General features: G+C 34.5%; 1 protein-coding gene and 1 long non-coding RNA gene across 2 annotated transcripts in view; one reads left to right on the forward strand and one right to left on the reverse strand.

The window, feature by feature from the left end:
• Positions 1-887: 887 nt before the first annotated feature.
• LOC130472349 (uncharacterized) lies at positions 888-4,585 on the reverse strand. The gene is made up of 6 exons (XR_008932455.1): positions 4,386-4,585; positions 4,010-4,245; positions 3,584-3,768; positions 3,445-3,501; positions 1,882-2,025; positions 888-1,080 (listed from the first exon to the last, which is right to left on the reverse strand). It is a non-coding gene; the product is annotated as an uncharacterized lncRNA (long non-coding RNA).
• Positions 4,586-6,296: 1,711 nt separating this feature from the next.
• Positions 6,297-13,238, forward strand: part of LOC110788198 (expansin-like A1) — a 33,677-nt gene continuing 26,735 nt past the window's right edge. Inside the window, exon 1 of the mRNA XM_056843047.1 lies at positions 6,297-6,302. The gene's annotated coding sequence lies outside the window, so the exon portion shown is untranslated. The remainder of the gene's footprint in view (positions 6,303-13,238) is intronic.

The raw sequence follows: 13,238 nt of genomic DNA on the forward strand, positions 1-13,238 counted from the left end.
TGCCAACAAAGACATGTTCGTGGAATTTGAGAAAGCTAAAGAGAGCGAACAAGTCTACATAGGAAATTCTATCATCTCTGAGGTACTTGGCAAGGGCAAGGTTCTTCTGAAGCTCACTTCTGGAAAAACACTAGCTTTACACAATGTACTGTATGTACCATCCCTTCGTAGGAATTTGATTTCTGGTGCTTTGTTAAACAAAGTAGGTGTTAAGTTAGTTTTTGAAGCTAACAAGCTTGTGTTGACTCGAAATGGCGAATATGTAGGAAAGGGATACCTTAATGGGGGTTTATTTGTTCTTGACTTTGCATTTGATTCTACCATGAATAAGAATTATTGTTCTGCTATATTGTCGAGTACATTGATTTGTGGCATAGTAGACTGGGACATGTGGGGGTGAGCAAATTGAAACGTATGAAGAGCTTAAACATGCTCACCAATATGACAATTGATGGCACTAGTGGAAAAAATACCTGTTGAGGGGGGCATTTTGGGTTTATTGAGGCGAACAAGGCTCGCTGCGACAGACGTAGCTTCAACAACTCAGTGATCTGTTGAGGCGGGCTTTGTTCGCCTCAACAGGTGATCTGTTGTGGGGGGCTTTTGAAAGCCCCCCTCAACAACCTCTACAGATAAGCGAAAAATAAGGACCTGTTGTGGGGGGCTTTACAGAAGCCCGCCTCAACAGCCTCCTCTGTTGAGGCTCACTTCTTAAATGCCCCCCTCAACAGACCTGTATGAGGGCCCTATTGAGACGTTGCATAACCTTTGCCCGCCTCAATAGATGGCTAGAAAATTGCATTTTTGTATGATTTACTTTTTATTTCTTATGATTTGGGTCTTGATTAGTGCGAACAAAATATTTTGGGGAGGCAAAAAACTAGAAATACTAAACACGTCTCGTTATTATTATTCAAATAAGGAGTACAAGAGATATGAGTTTGTATACTATTACATTATACAAAATACTATCTTACAAAGTGAAATAAATCAAAGTACTGTAAGCAAATCTAAACTAAACAAATTGACGACATATGCTTTCCTGTCTTCCAACTAATTAATCTACCATCCATTACACACCTGCAAAAAAAAAAGCAAGACATCATCTAGTGAACAATAACAATAAAACGCAAAGCTTTGCCAGGTGGTCTGAAAGAGTTAAAATGATGCCATTACATGCTGATCCACTAGAAACAGATAATTTCTCATACCCGTACAATGTACAATATTGTAACGAGTACGATTGATTATATTCATAGTTGTGCCTTCTAGCAGGCTTCTACGTGAGAGTTGATTCATCTAACGAGGACAATGGCATTGAGGATTGTTCTAATCTAGTCACCTTCTGACACAGAGCAGGTACAAAAGCACCAATCTGCTTTATGGGTGACAGTTGAAAGCAGCAAATACAAATCATAACCAACATATCTACAGCTACATGTAGTGCACACAACATTACCAATAAGAATAGCATCCAGTAAAAGTAATAAGTAAGTGTCAATCAAATTCAACTACTTTAGTAAGGCTTATAAAGAATTCAACCAGTTCATTAACGTTATACAGGAAATAAAGAGGATAAAAGGACTGTCAATTCGACATATATGAGCTCAACAGCCAAAAACATTGAATGGACTCTAGTACATAACAACAGTATTAGCTAGATAGACTTGTCAGGTAAGGTAAGGTATGTTCTTTAGATAGACTTGTCACAACCCCAACATATGAACATATTAGTGCGTGAATGTTCCTAAATTTAATTTTATAACCTGGTGAGATTAAGAAGCTCCCTCTAGTGCAAGCTCTACTCTTGTTTTGAAGAGTATTTGCAAGATAAATTATGGATGGAACTAAATTGAGACAAGGGGGTAGAAAGAGCCAGACCTGCAAAGACCAAACTTCCTAGACTATCGTATGATCGGAACCATTTGAAGAACATTGCTGCACATCCGAAGGCATTTCATTGATCTTCTCTAAATTCATCTTATAGTCATCTCTTAAATCCTTCGATGCAAGAAAATTGTTTTGCTGCAAGAATGAAATGTGTAAATAAGATAGAAAAACTTTACATGAATGGTTCAATATACTTAGTCTTTTAATGGACAATCAACATAATGCCACTGTTTATTTAGAAAAAAACAGTGATACTAGAGAACCTAAAACAGAAAAACTGTGATACAGAAAAAACCGACACTTTTTTTTGGACATCCTAGAGAACCTAAAACAGAATCATTCACAACTATTTAATTTGGGAAAAAATTGCCACAATGAAGTTTAACAAGAAACCCCAAAATAATTTAGTAGCCAATTCATTTATTTCTGAACACAAAGATAACAGAAAAACTAAAACAGGTTGTAGCCATCAAATTCAGAAACCTTACAGAACTCTATTATATTGTATTAATTTTCATTTGTATGGGCTGAATAGTTTGTGCTTCACTTATGGCATTTCACTTAATATCCCCTATTTACAATTAGAGGATGTCGTGGTTGTGATACAGATTAACCTAATCAGAGCTTCTTCTGTAACCAATCATAGTTAAACTTACACATTTATACCTACTACTTAGTAAGTGGAATCTGGTTGTTAAAAGTGTATATCCGGGTTTCTAAGATTATGTTCATGATTTCACGATTTATCAACACCTAAGATTATGTCGTACTGTCCAATAGAACAAGGGGATGATTTCCACATAACCCGCCCGCGGTCAATGGAACAATTATCAGAGAAGCTACTGTAATTTGTTAGTAGTTAAACCTGATAGACAGAAGCCGGCATGCTACAAGTGGTATAGCCTAAGATTTTCATGAGTGTTTTATCTAGAACACAAATATTATTTTGAAGGCTGAAGCACGGAATAGATTTATTGTGAAAAGAAGTGTTCTTGTGAACAGGTGTTCTACATTGATTGCATATCTCTAGCCAGTAACTAGTATTCTCCAAAGAAAGGGGAACAGTTAGTTTGTATTGTTTTACTATATATCAGAAGAAGATTCTGTTCCTAACCATTAGCAACCATACAAAAAGTAAAATAAAAAAAAGAAGCAAGAATGAATCAACTATAAGCATGCATCAAGATGAAAGACTATCAGACAAATGGAGAAAGAGCGCTCCCGTTGGATTATCACTGTCATTTCTTGCCAATGTTTCTTCTAGTTTTACATTGTAGTATTGTACTATCTACTTATGCCAGTCTGTTTCTTCCAAATTTTTAACAGTACAAAAGGCTAAAACTCTAAATAGGGTATAAGTGTTTCCTGTTGAGTTAACAACTAGATTTGTGAAAAAGAGTGATGAACTTAAGTAATTCCTACTTATCAGAATAAAGTTCCTTTGTAAACAATACACTGCACTTAACATATACTTTTAGTTTTCAGGTCCTGCAGAAATTTTACTTGTGAAGATTTGTCTGATAGAAAAAATGGGGGGATGGGAGTAGTACATACTTCAAGTTCCGAGTATGATGTGGCATCATTACTCTGGCCAATCCCCAGTATGTGGATCTGAATTTCAAACAAACAAACATTCAAGAAAACCATTCCATGTCACATTCTGTCTAAAATTCCCGAGTCAGGTAGAACTTACTAGTTGGCTGCCTTCACTACCGAACGTATCCTCCATGTGAAGAAATAGGGATCTCCAATGACTTGTGAGATCAGTTTCTAATTGGGCGACATTATTGAATCTCTCTTGGGTATGGCTGCCAATTTCATTTTCCACAGAGTATTTTTGGACCAAATTGTTAGCTTCCTTTTGACTCTTCGCCATTACTAAAAATGATTGAACCATAAATGTTAAGTGATAGCATAAAACTTGGATCAAACCATAACACGTTGGCATAAAGAAATAGTTTTTTAGTTGATATTCGGCTTTTCACATCCTGATAATGTAGAACAGACCATATATAACCAACTATTCTACAAAAGAACAGAAAATAACAAAATCACTAATTGATTAAAACCATCTTCATCAAATATAGGTCAATTCAACGGGGGAAAAGATTGCACATACCTTTGCTGCAAAATGAGCATGAGCAATTCTTCAGTGAGTCAATACCACCATCCAAACTAGAGTCATCTCCCCCTTTTAATGACGTGCATCTCTCTAATCCAAATCCTTTCAACTCCTGGGACTCTTTCAATTTCGAACTCACAACTGATTCAGATTGACTAGTCGTCAAGCACTCAACAACTCGGGTTTCAAAACCTTCATTGGTGCTACCATTGGCATAACATCATTGATCTACACTATATACCGAAATGCGGCATCAAAATTTAAAATTGAACGAATTCAACACCCATAACATCAATGTTTCGCAATATCAGCATAAAATTAAGAAAAATGAAAGCAGAAACGATAGATCTAGAGAGAAGAAGAGAGGTTGTACCTGAATACCATGCTCGAGGCAGTAAAGCTACCATCAAAACTGTTGAAAGAGGATAGAGAAAGAGAACAAAATTGAGGGGGTTTATGAAGACACCTTCTTTGAAATTGCAGAGAATGAGGGAGAGGGAGAGGAAAGGGGCGAATGGTTTGAGGAGTTTTGAACCGGGAGAGAGGAGAGGGGAGAGAAGAGAGAGAAATGAATCTTTCAGGCTAACAGAAGAAATGAGGAGGAGAGAGAATTAAAATTTAGGGTATATGCGAGATTATTTGTTGAAGCGAACATTTAATGCCCCCTTCAATAATTGCTATTGAAGCGAACAACAAAAATGTTCGCTTCAACAACCATTTACAATGTTTGACCCGCGTTGACCGATTGGTTGTTGAAGCGTATTTCTCTATGCCCCCTTCAACAAGGGGGCTGTAACAAAGGTTTTTTCTACTAGTGTGGACACAATAAATTTGGTGTATGCATTGAGTCAAAGTTTGTGAAGAAACCGTACAAACCAGTCCCAAAGAGGGAGATATCATTATTAGAGTTAATTCACACTGACTTGGCAGATTTCAAGAACATGAAAAGTAGGGGTAGAAAACACTACTATATTGCTTTCATTGATGATTTTTCAAGGTATAGCAAGGTCTACCTTTTAAGGTTTAAAGATGAAGCAGAGTCCAAGTTCCTAGTGTATAAAGAAGAGGTAGAAAATAAGTTAGATCGAAAAATCAAAAGGGTACGGTCTGACAGGGGTGGAGAATATGGGTCGACCTTTCTAAACGAAGTGTGCGAGAAGGAAGGAATTATTCATGAGGTGACAGCTCCCTATACCCCACAACAGAATGGCATAGAAGAAAGAAAGAATCGTACGTTGAAAGAAATGATGAATGCAATTCTCTTGAGTTCAGGTCTTCCTGATAACTTGTGGGGGGAAGCAGTGCTATCTGCAAACTTTGTGCTGAACAGGGTCACTCACAAAAAGTTGGACAAGACTCCGTATGAGTATTGGAAGGGTTATGCTCCTAACCTGAGTTACTTGAAAGTGTGGGGGTGTTTGGCAAAAGTAGGCTATCCATCTTTCAAACGGCCTATTGTAGGATCGAGAACATTTGACACTATGTTGGTAGGCTATGCGGAGAACAATGATGCATACAGGTTTTTGAGACTTGATGATCACTCGATATGCGAGGCTCGTGATGCGGAGTTCTTCGAGCAGGTATTTTCCTTGAAAGATAATATATTGCTAATGATTCTTCCTATGTTACCCCTCTTGCAGGACAGTCTTCTTAGGTTGGACCTTCTGCAGAACATATTGAAACTTTCCCTATGGTTGACAATCAAGAGCAACCTGGGAGAAGTAAAAGGCAAAGAACATAAACAAGTTTCGGACCTGATTTTCTCACGTCGTTCCTCGCGGAGACGGAAAATATGGATGGTTTGGATGAAATAATGGTGTATCTACAGGTAGTAGATGATGACCCCAAAACCTATGAAGAAGCTATGAGATCCGTTGATGCGAGTTTCTGGAAGGAAGAAATCAATAGTTAACTTGAATCCATCTTGACAAATCAGGCCTGGGAGTTGGTGGAACTCCCGAAAGGGAGTAGGGCCATAGGATGCAAGTGGGTTTTCAAGAGGAAAAAGAAGATTGATGGTTCAGTTGAAAGGTTCAAGGCCAGACTTGTGATTCGAGGATTTTCACAGAAGTTTGGTGTTGATTATTTCTATACTTACTCTCCTGTGACTAAGATACCTACTATACGTATCTTATTTGCGTTACCATCTGCTTTTAATTTGATTGTTCGTTAGATGGATGTTAAAACATCTTTCCTAAATAGAGATCTGGAGGAGGAAATCTACATGGAGCAACCCCCTGGCCTTGTAGTTCCTGGCATGGAGAATAAGGTATCAGACTAAAAAAATCTTTATAAGGTTTGAAGCAGGCACCAAAGCAATGGAATGAAAAATTTCATAACACTATTCTTAGCTTTGGCTTTGTGGTGAATGGCAGTGACGCGTGTGTCTACACAAAGATGTTTGGTACTGAATGTGTGATTATATGCTTATATGTTGATGATATGCTCTTATTCATTGCTAGTATAGATGCCATAAATGAAACTAAGAACTTCTTGGCCTCCAAATTTGAGATGAAAGACTTGGGTGAGGTTGACGTGATACTTGGTGTGAGAGTCACTAAAATCGACAAGGGTTACATATTGTCTCAAACTCATTATGTGGAGAAGATCTTGAAGAAGTTTGATTGCTTTGATGTGGTGCCCGTGAGGATGCCATGTGATCCGAACAAACATCTGTTCAAGAATAATTAAACGAGTGTTTCTCAGGAGGAATATGCCAAGGTGATTGGTAGTCTTATATGTTGATGCCAACATGGGAGAAAGTAGTTCGTTGAAATTACCTAGAGGGATCCACGGAATGGACGTATTTTTGTAAACCATGTTCATTGTCTCCTAGAATCAGTCTTTATCACTACGTTGGGCCGGAAAATAGGCCCCCATATACTAATAAATGAGCATTTGTATGTTAGAACGGATAAATGAGCACAACGATCAGTTAGAGTGGTGTTCGTAACTTGAATGTTACTCGTTGTTTTAACAAATCCACATTCCCCATTATGGTTAACCGTGTAATAGCCCTGAATTTTAAGCAGCTCTTAATCTCGTGCTAAGTATATTTATCATCTTTAACTCACTTTGAAAATTTTCTTTTGAAACTAACTAATTGTGATTTGCGAATAAAATTGTGGCGTTTCACGAGTTTCAATTGATTTAATCAAATGATTGATCGTATGATTTCTTTATTGATATGATGAAATGGTATTCGATTTGAATTGCAAAGAAGGAAATCGTTTTGGACTTTGAAATACTTAGAAGAGAACTAGGAATGTTTATCCAAGGAAATGAGTATATCGAGAGGCTTTGCTTAGATTTTTTGAATGAGTCGGGAGGTTTAATAAGTGTTATGCAATGAAGTAAATTATATCTAAGGATGGTAATGGCTAATTCAAGTAAAGGATTGAACTCACAAGGTCGTAAGTTTACTCGAGTCCTAAAAGCATTAATTAAGGGACCGTTGTCTATTGACCAAGGATTAACAATGAAGGAGTTAGCAAGTTGGAATTCGAAAGTTATAATTATATTGATTACATAATTAAAAATATTTTGTTTAAATTATTTTGTAATGAGACTTTTTATTTCCTAAAAAAATAGAATAAAATATATAACGATTTTATAAATTATTTCTACCAAGCCACCTTTATTCTGGAAGTTCCCTAAAAGGCACATGTTTTTCTTAAATTTATTAATTATGTATTTTGAACTGGTTTCAAACAACGGTAAATGTTTTAATGAACCTAAGAATCAGAATGAATATGAATGAAGTGGTTTTTAATTTTCTTTTACGTTCTTAAAATGACAATGATTCTCCAAATGAACAGATTTTTCGACAATTCTTTAAAAGAAGGGGAGTTATTATAAAACAAAACAACCACATACTTTCAAATAAATATTCTAGTTTTCGTGTTTTACACGACTCATGAGCTTGAAATAAGACTAGTAGGCATTTACATGAATATTCATGTTATTTTGAGCATTTGATTTTATGTAAATATTTATAAAACATATTTCAGGCACACTAAGCTTACATAGCTATATCTGTCATTTAACATTTATAATTAAATCACACAACGAGCCTAGTAATATTTCATTAGAGTCTCAAATGGAACTATGTTAAAAAATGTCACTTATGAGAGGTCAATTTGTGAGATAGTGGTTTAAGAAGTTTAGTGAAATAAATAAATCATGAGGAATGTCCATGTCTTAGAAAGATCACTACGGTCTGAGTAGGAAGTGGAAGTGTAAGAAAAGAGTGTCAACAAATCTTGAGAACGATAATGAAATCGGGTTAAAGAATTATATAAGATAGAGTTGAATTTTATTAAGGAAGAACTAATGCATGAATGAGGGAATATAAATGATTTTTTTTTTTAGAACAAATTTATATAAATTGGTAATAAAGTACTTATGTAGGGGAAAATAGCCGTGTATGTGTTGCGTGGTGCTCACATGCATCGGTGATGAACAACCTTTATATCGAGCGTGGTGCTCATTATATATCAGGGCGTGGTGCCCTTAGGACGCGTCCTGAAATTCTTGCAAGCATATGGTAAACAGGAGGGCGACGGCCCCCCACTGTTTAGAGACAATTGGTCGTGGTGACCCATCACTATTCGTGTTCACTTTCCCCAAATGCAAAACTGTTATGCTGAGATTGATTTGTATATTTTCGCATAGGAATAAAGTTGATCTATCGAGATGGTTTCAAGAACGACTTGTTTGTTGAATCATATTTCGAGAAAATAATGCAAAGCATACGATGAGAAACAAGTGTGGTTTATTGTTATTCATTGGGATTTATTTAAGTGTTGGAAACATTAAATAACACGTGATAATTACTTTAGAAACAACTAGATTAGGTCCCGTGCACGCACGGATATTATAAAATTATAATTTAACCATTATTTATAAAATACTACGTCGTTTACTAACAAAAAATTGTTCGAAAATACATTAGTATGAAGTACAAAAGATTTTGATAGATTTTCTTAAGATTAAGTTTTAGTCAAATATACTAAATATTTTTTAAGATAGTTTAATGTCTAATAAAAGGAGATCTTTTATTTTTTTATAGGTGTTGATTTAAAGAATGTAGCCGAAAGTGATGTACGTGTCATTTTTTCGGATGAATTTTTCAAAGATCTCCTTTTATTTTTTATGTATATAATTTGTGTAATATATAATTTTCATAATGCGCACTGTATATTTATATTCTATATCGTTTTTCCTTTTTTTTCTTTTTGGTAGTTTTACGATTCTATATATTAAGTTGAAATCCTCTTTCTTAATATATTCTCCAAAGATCGCTGAAATTAGACCAAAATTATATAAGGTCGTAATTTTAGCTATTTCAGCAATCTAAATTGACCATTTTAAGGAAATTGCGATCTTACTTTAATATATTCTCCAAAAATTCCTTTAATATATTCTCCAATAATTGCTTAAATTTCTTAATTAATGCCCAGGAATTTTGGTCAAATATTTATTGGACTTTTTTTTTAAGGTAATACTAAAAAAGCAAAAATTAATATTATAACCAATTTAAACCAATTTAAGATGCCGGTCAACCTTTTAAATTTTAGCAATTATGTCTTTAGTAAACTATAGCAAGTGTTTTTAGTTTTAGTAATAGATTAGTAATAGTAAGGAAAAATAAAAATAAAAAAATTTGGCGGGAAAAAATCGCACCAAGAATTGACACGTGTCATTCCTGATGTCTCTTTTAGTATATAGTAATAGATTATTTTTAAAGGAACCTTTTGTCTTGGGACTCTTTCTGAAGATTCGGATATAGTGTTTTATAAGTATTTGTGAGCGGTTTAGTGAGGTCATGGATTATAATTAAGTATTGTTATTTTTTATTGTTTTCCCTTCAGGATTATGAAAGAATGCCAATTTATTCGCACATGTTATTTAATGACAAAAGGTTTATTAATTTTTATTCGAGATTGAATCTCGTTGATTTGAATTGTTTTAACAACGAAGTAAGTTTTCCTTATTATAATTTGGATTTGATAAAGTTAGCATCTAACAAAGAAGGAAAAAAAACAAACCTAAAACTATTTGAGTATCAAACGTATTTAAGGTTGGATAATGTGTACTCAGATTTCCGCTGATTTTGTTCTATGAATCTGTCCTGGTGGGGGCAGAGTTAAAATGATTGCAGGTAGTGGATGTCAAGTCTATAGTTCAAGTTGATGATGCTAATAGTCTTCCAGAGGTCTTATGGGAGTCCAAAGGCGGAACTATGAATTCTCTAAAGTGTAATTAAGTTATTTCCGCGTTTATTAAAGGGTTATATTATTTATTCCAAGAGCTTTTAGTTTAAATTGTGGTTTCTTCTAAAACCTTGACTGAGTTTGTAACTAAGTTAAGTGTTGTTTCAGTTTAGTTTGTTTATTTTAGGACTAAGTCTGCCTAGTAAGCAACTCATTAAGGGAAAACTATTACAAACGGGGTCAAAAATAATTGATTTTTGAAATTTTTATCCTTTGATTACTTCGTACTTAACATCTTAAGTCTATATCAACAAAAGCATACAAAGTATAATCATAGGTTTTAGTACGAAGTAAGTTATAAACGTCAGTTTATGCCAATTTGGGTCTTAAGTACATTTGCAAGGCTAGAGATAACCTGACACATCACTTAGGTAATGTTTGGTTAAATCAAGCTAATTCTATGTTGCTCAAATATACTCTAAACTAGTTGAGCCAAGTCAAAATCTGCATTGGTGTAAGCTAGTGTGGAATCATTACAATTGTCCTAAACACAAAATTGTGACGAGGCTGATAATGCACGAGAGGCTGCAAACTAGGTGCAACCTTCACGGGATAGGAGTCTGCTACAGTGATCGTGGTGTCATTTGTGATCATAGTTCTGAATCACACAAACACTTGTTTTTTGAATGCCAATACAGTTTCCAATTTATAAAGCTTATTAAAGAGTGGCTTGGCATAAGGGCACTTACCATAGAGTTCCCTAAACTGTTGTCTCGGGCACACAGAATATATAAAGGCTCACGGTTTAGAAATCAGATTATTGTTTCTATGCTGTTGTGGCTACAGGTTATATGATCTGGAAGGAGAGGAATAATGTTCTATGGAACTCCAAGGTAAAGAGAGTGTATAACAGTGCAAGAGATCAAATTTTGCGTGATGGGAAAGAGTGAAGAACCTGCTAAAGAAGAAGATTACTCAATCTGATTTGGACTGGTTGCAGTCTCTGTAATTGGCCTAATCGATGCTTTTAGGTTGTTTGGCTTTTGTGCCTGTGTATAAGTTGTTGTTTTAGAATGTTGTGTAGAGACATGTCCCTTAAGATCAAGTAATAAAATTTTCTTTACTAAAATATAAAAAGTTAAATGTCAACAAAAACATAAAAACAAAAAAAATTAACAGTTTCAAAATGAAATATACGAAATTTGATCCGGATTTCAAATATTAAAATCCAAGTGAATAGACATCTATAAAACCTGTCCAATTAAAAAAATATGTGTTAACAATACGAAATATATGTAGAGATTGCTCATATTTGAGACAAAGTCACGTGCAGGTATAACCGTATAAAACAATACCATATGTAGCTACTCTGCCCAATCGTCGGTGATCAACTGATCAATTATGGTATTTAATGAAGGAATCCTTTCAAAATCATTACGTATCCTCTTTGATTATACTACAATATCTTCTCAAGTTCTCAATCCTCATTCCTCAATAGTCAATACAACCAACTAATGTAATTTGTGGACTACTCCGATTTAGGAAAATTCTTAATTTGATGTGGGCTCGATAAGTGATAATTAAAGAGTATTGCATAGATTGTGATTTGCTTAGGTTCTGTTTGGCAAAACTAATTGAAACGAGGCTGAAACTGATAAGTTACCTGAAATTGATAAGAAAGTAACTGAAATAGATAAGGTGTTAAAATTGATAAATTAACTAATTAGATAAATTGTTTGGTAAAACTGATTGTTTAAGTTATTGATTTGTAGTTAACATTTATACTCCTTATATTTTATATACTTCTATGTCAACGTTAATTACTTTTTTAAGTGATTAATCTTTCACATAGGATGGGCTATTAAACATTATTTTCGTATTGAATATTGCGTAACAAGGCAAGATGGAGGTAATCAAGGAAAATCAAAAGTAATAAATTAGCAGTATAATTTGAAAGCATCAAAGTTATAATTTGCTAATAGTATGTGGAAAAAAAATGTCAAAGTGTTGCATGACAGTCAAGTAATCCATATACTCCATATATAATTGGAGTCAAATATCACCGTGTGATGATGCAGCCATGTGATGAAGGGTGATGATTTCAGATTGTTAGAAACAATTTACTTCATATTAAGCGCATTTCAGTGACTGAATTCCAGACGTTACTTTGAGTAACGTTCTGATTTCAGTCTAATTCACCACCTGAAATATTATTTCAGCTCTCTACCAAACACTTTTAAAATGATAAGTTAATAAAAATTTCAGGTAACTAATAATTTAAGGTGACTGAAATGTGTTACCAAACATAGTCTTAGAGTATCTTCAATGGTTGTAGATAGGGACTAGCTTGAAATTTATAAAAGTTTCAAGCTAACAACTTAGAGTAAAAATAATAAATTAGCTTGGTCAAACAAATTAGCTGAAACAAGCTAATTTGCTTGACAACTAGCTTCAAAGAGCTGCCAAATAATTAATTGACAAGTCGAACAAGTGAAACCAATTTAAATAACAAACTAGTTGCTAGTCATTGGAGCACAAATTTGTTAGATAATGAAAAAACTTAAAATCTTATGTGGCATAACAAGATAATTGTCAAATTAGCCTACCATTGAAGATGCTCTTAGGTAGATTATTACGTGGAAACATTATATAATGGCCGTTAGAACTTACATTTCTTCCTATTTTTTCTCTTTTACTTTTACTTTTACTTTTACTTTTACTTTTACTTTTACTAGAATGTACTCCCTCCATAGTTTATTAGGAGCCATATGTTGAGCGGCACGCATATTAAGGAAGGATTGTTGAATCTAACAAAAATAATAGAGTAATGTGTGAGGAAGTTGATAGTCTAATAGGAACACGCACAAGAGGGGGGGGGTGAATTGTATTCGGAACTAGAGTGAGTTCCTTTGCTTTTAAGGTAATATAAGGAACTGAAAAAGACAGAAACGAATGTTGCTCAATTTGAGGAAACTTCTTGACACTAATCAAGAAGAGAAATCCTCAAAACC

This window comes from Spinacia oleracea, chromosome 4 (assembly GCF_020520425.1).
Source record: "Spinacia oleracea cultivar Varoflay chromosome 4, BTI_SOV_V1, whole genome shotgun sequence".
Lineage (NCBI taxonomy): Eukaryota > Viridiplantae > Streptophyta > Magnoliopsida > Caryophyllales > Amaranthaceae > Spinacia > Spinacia oleracea.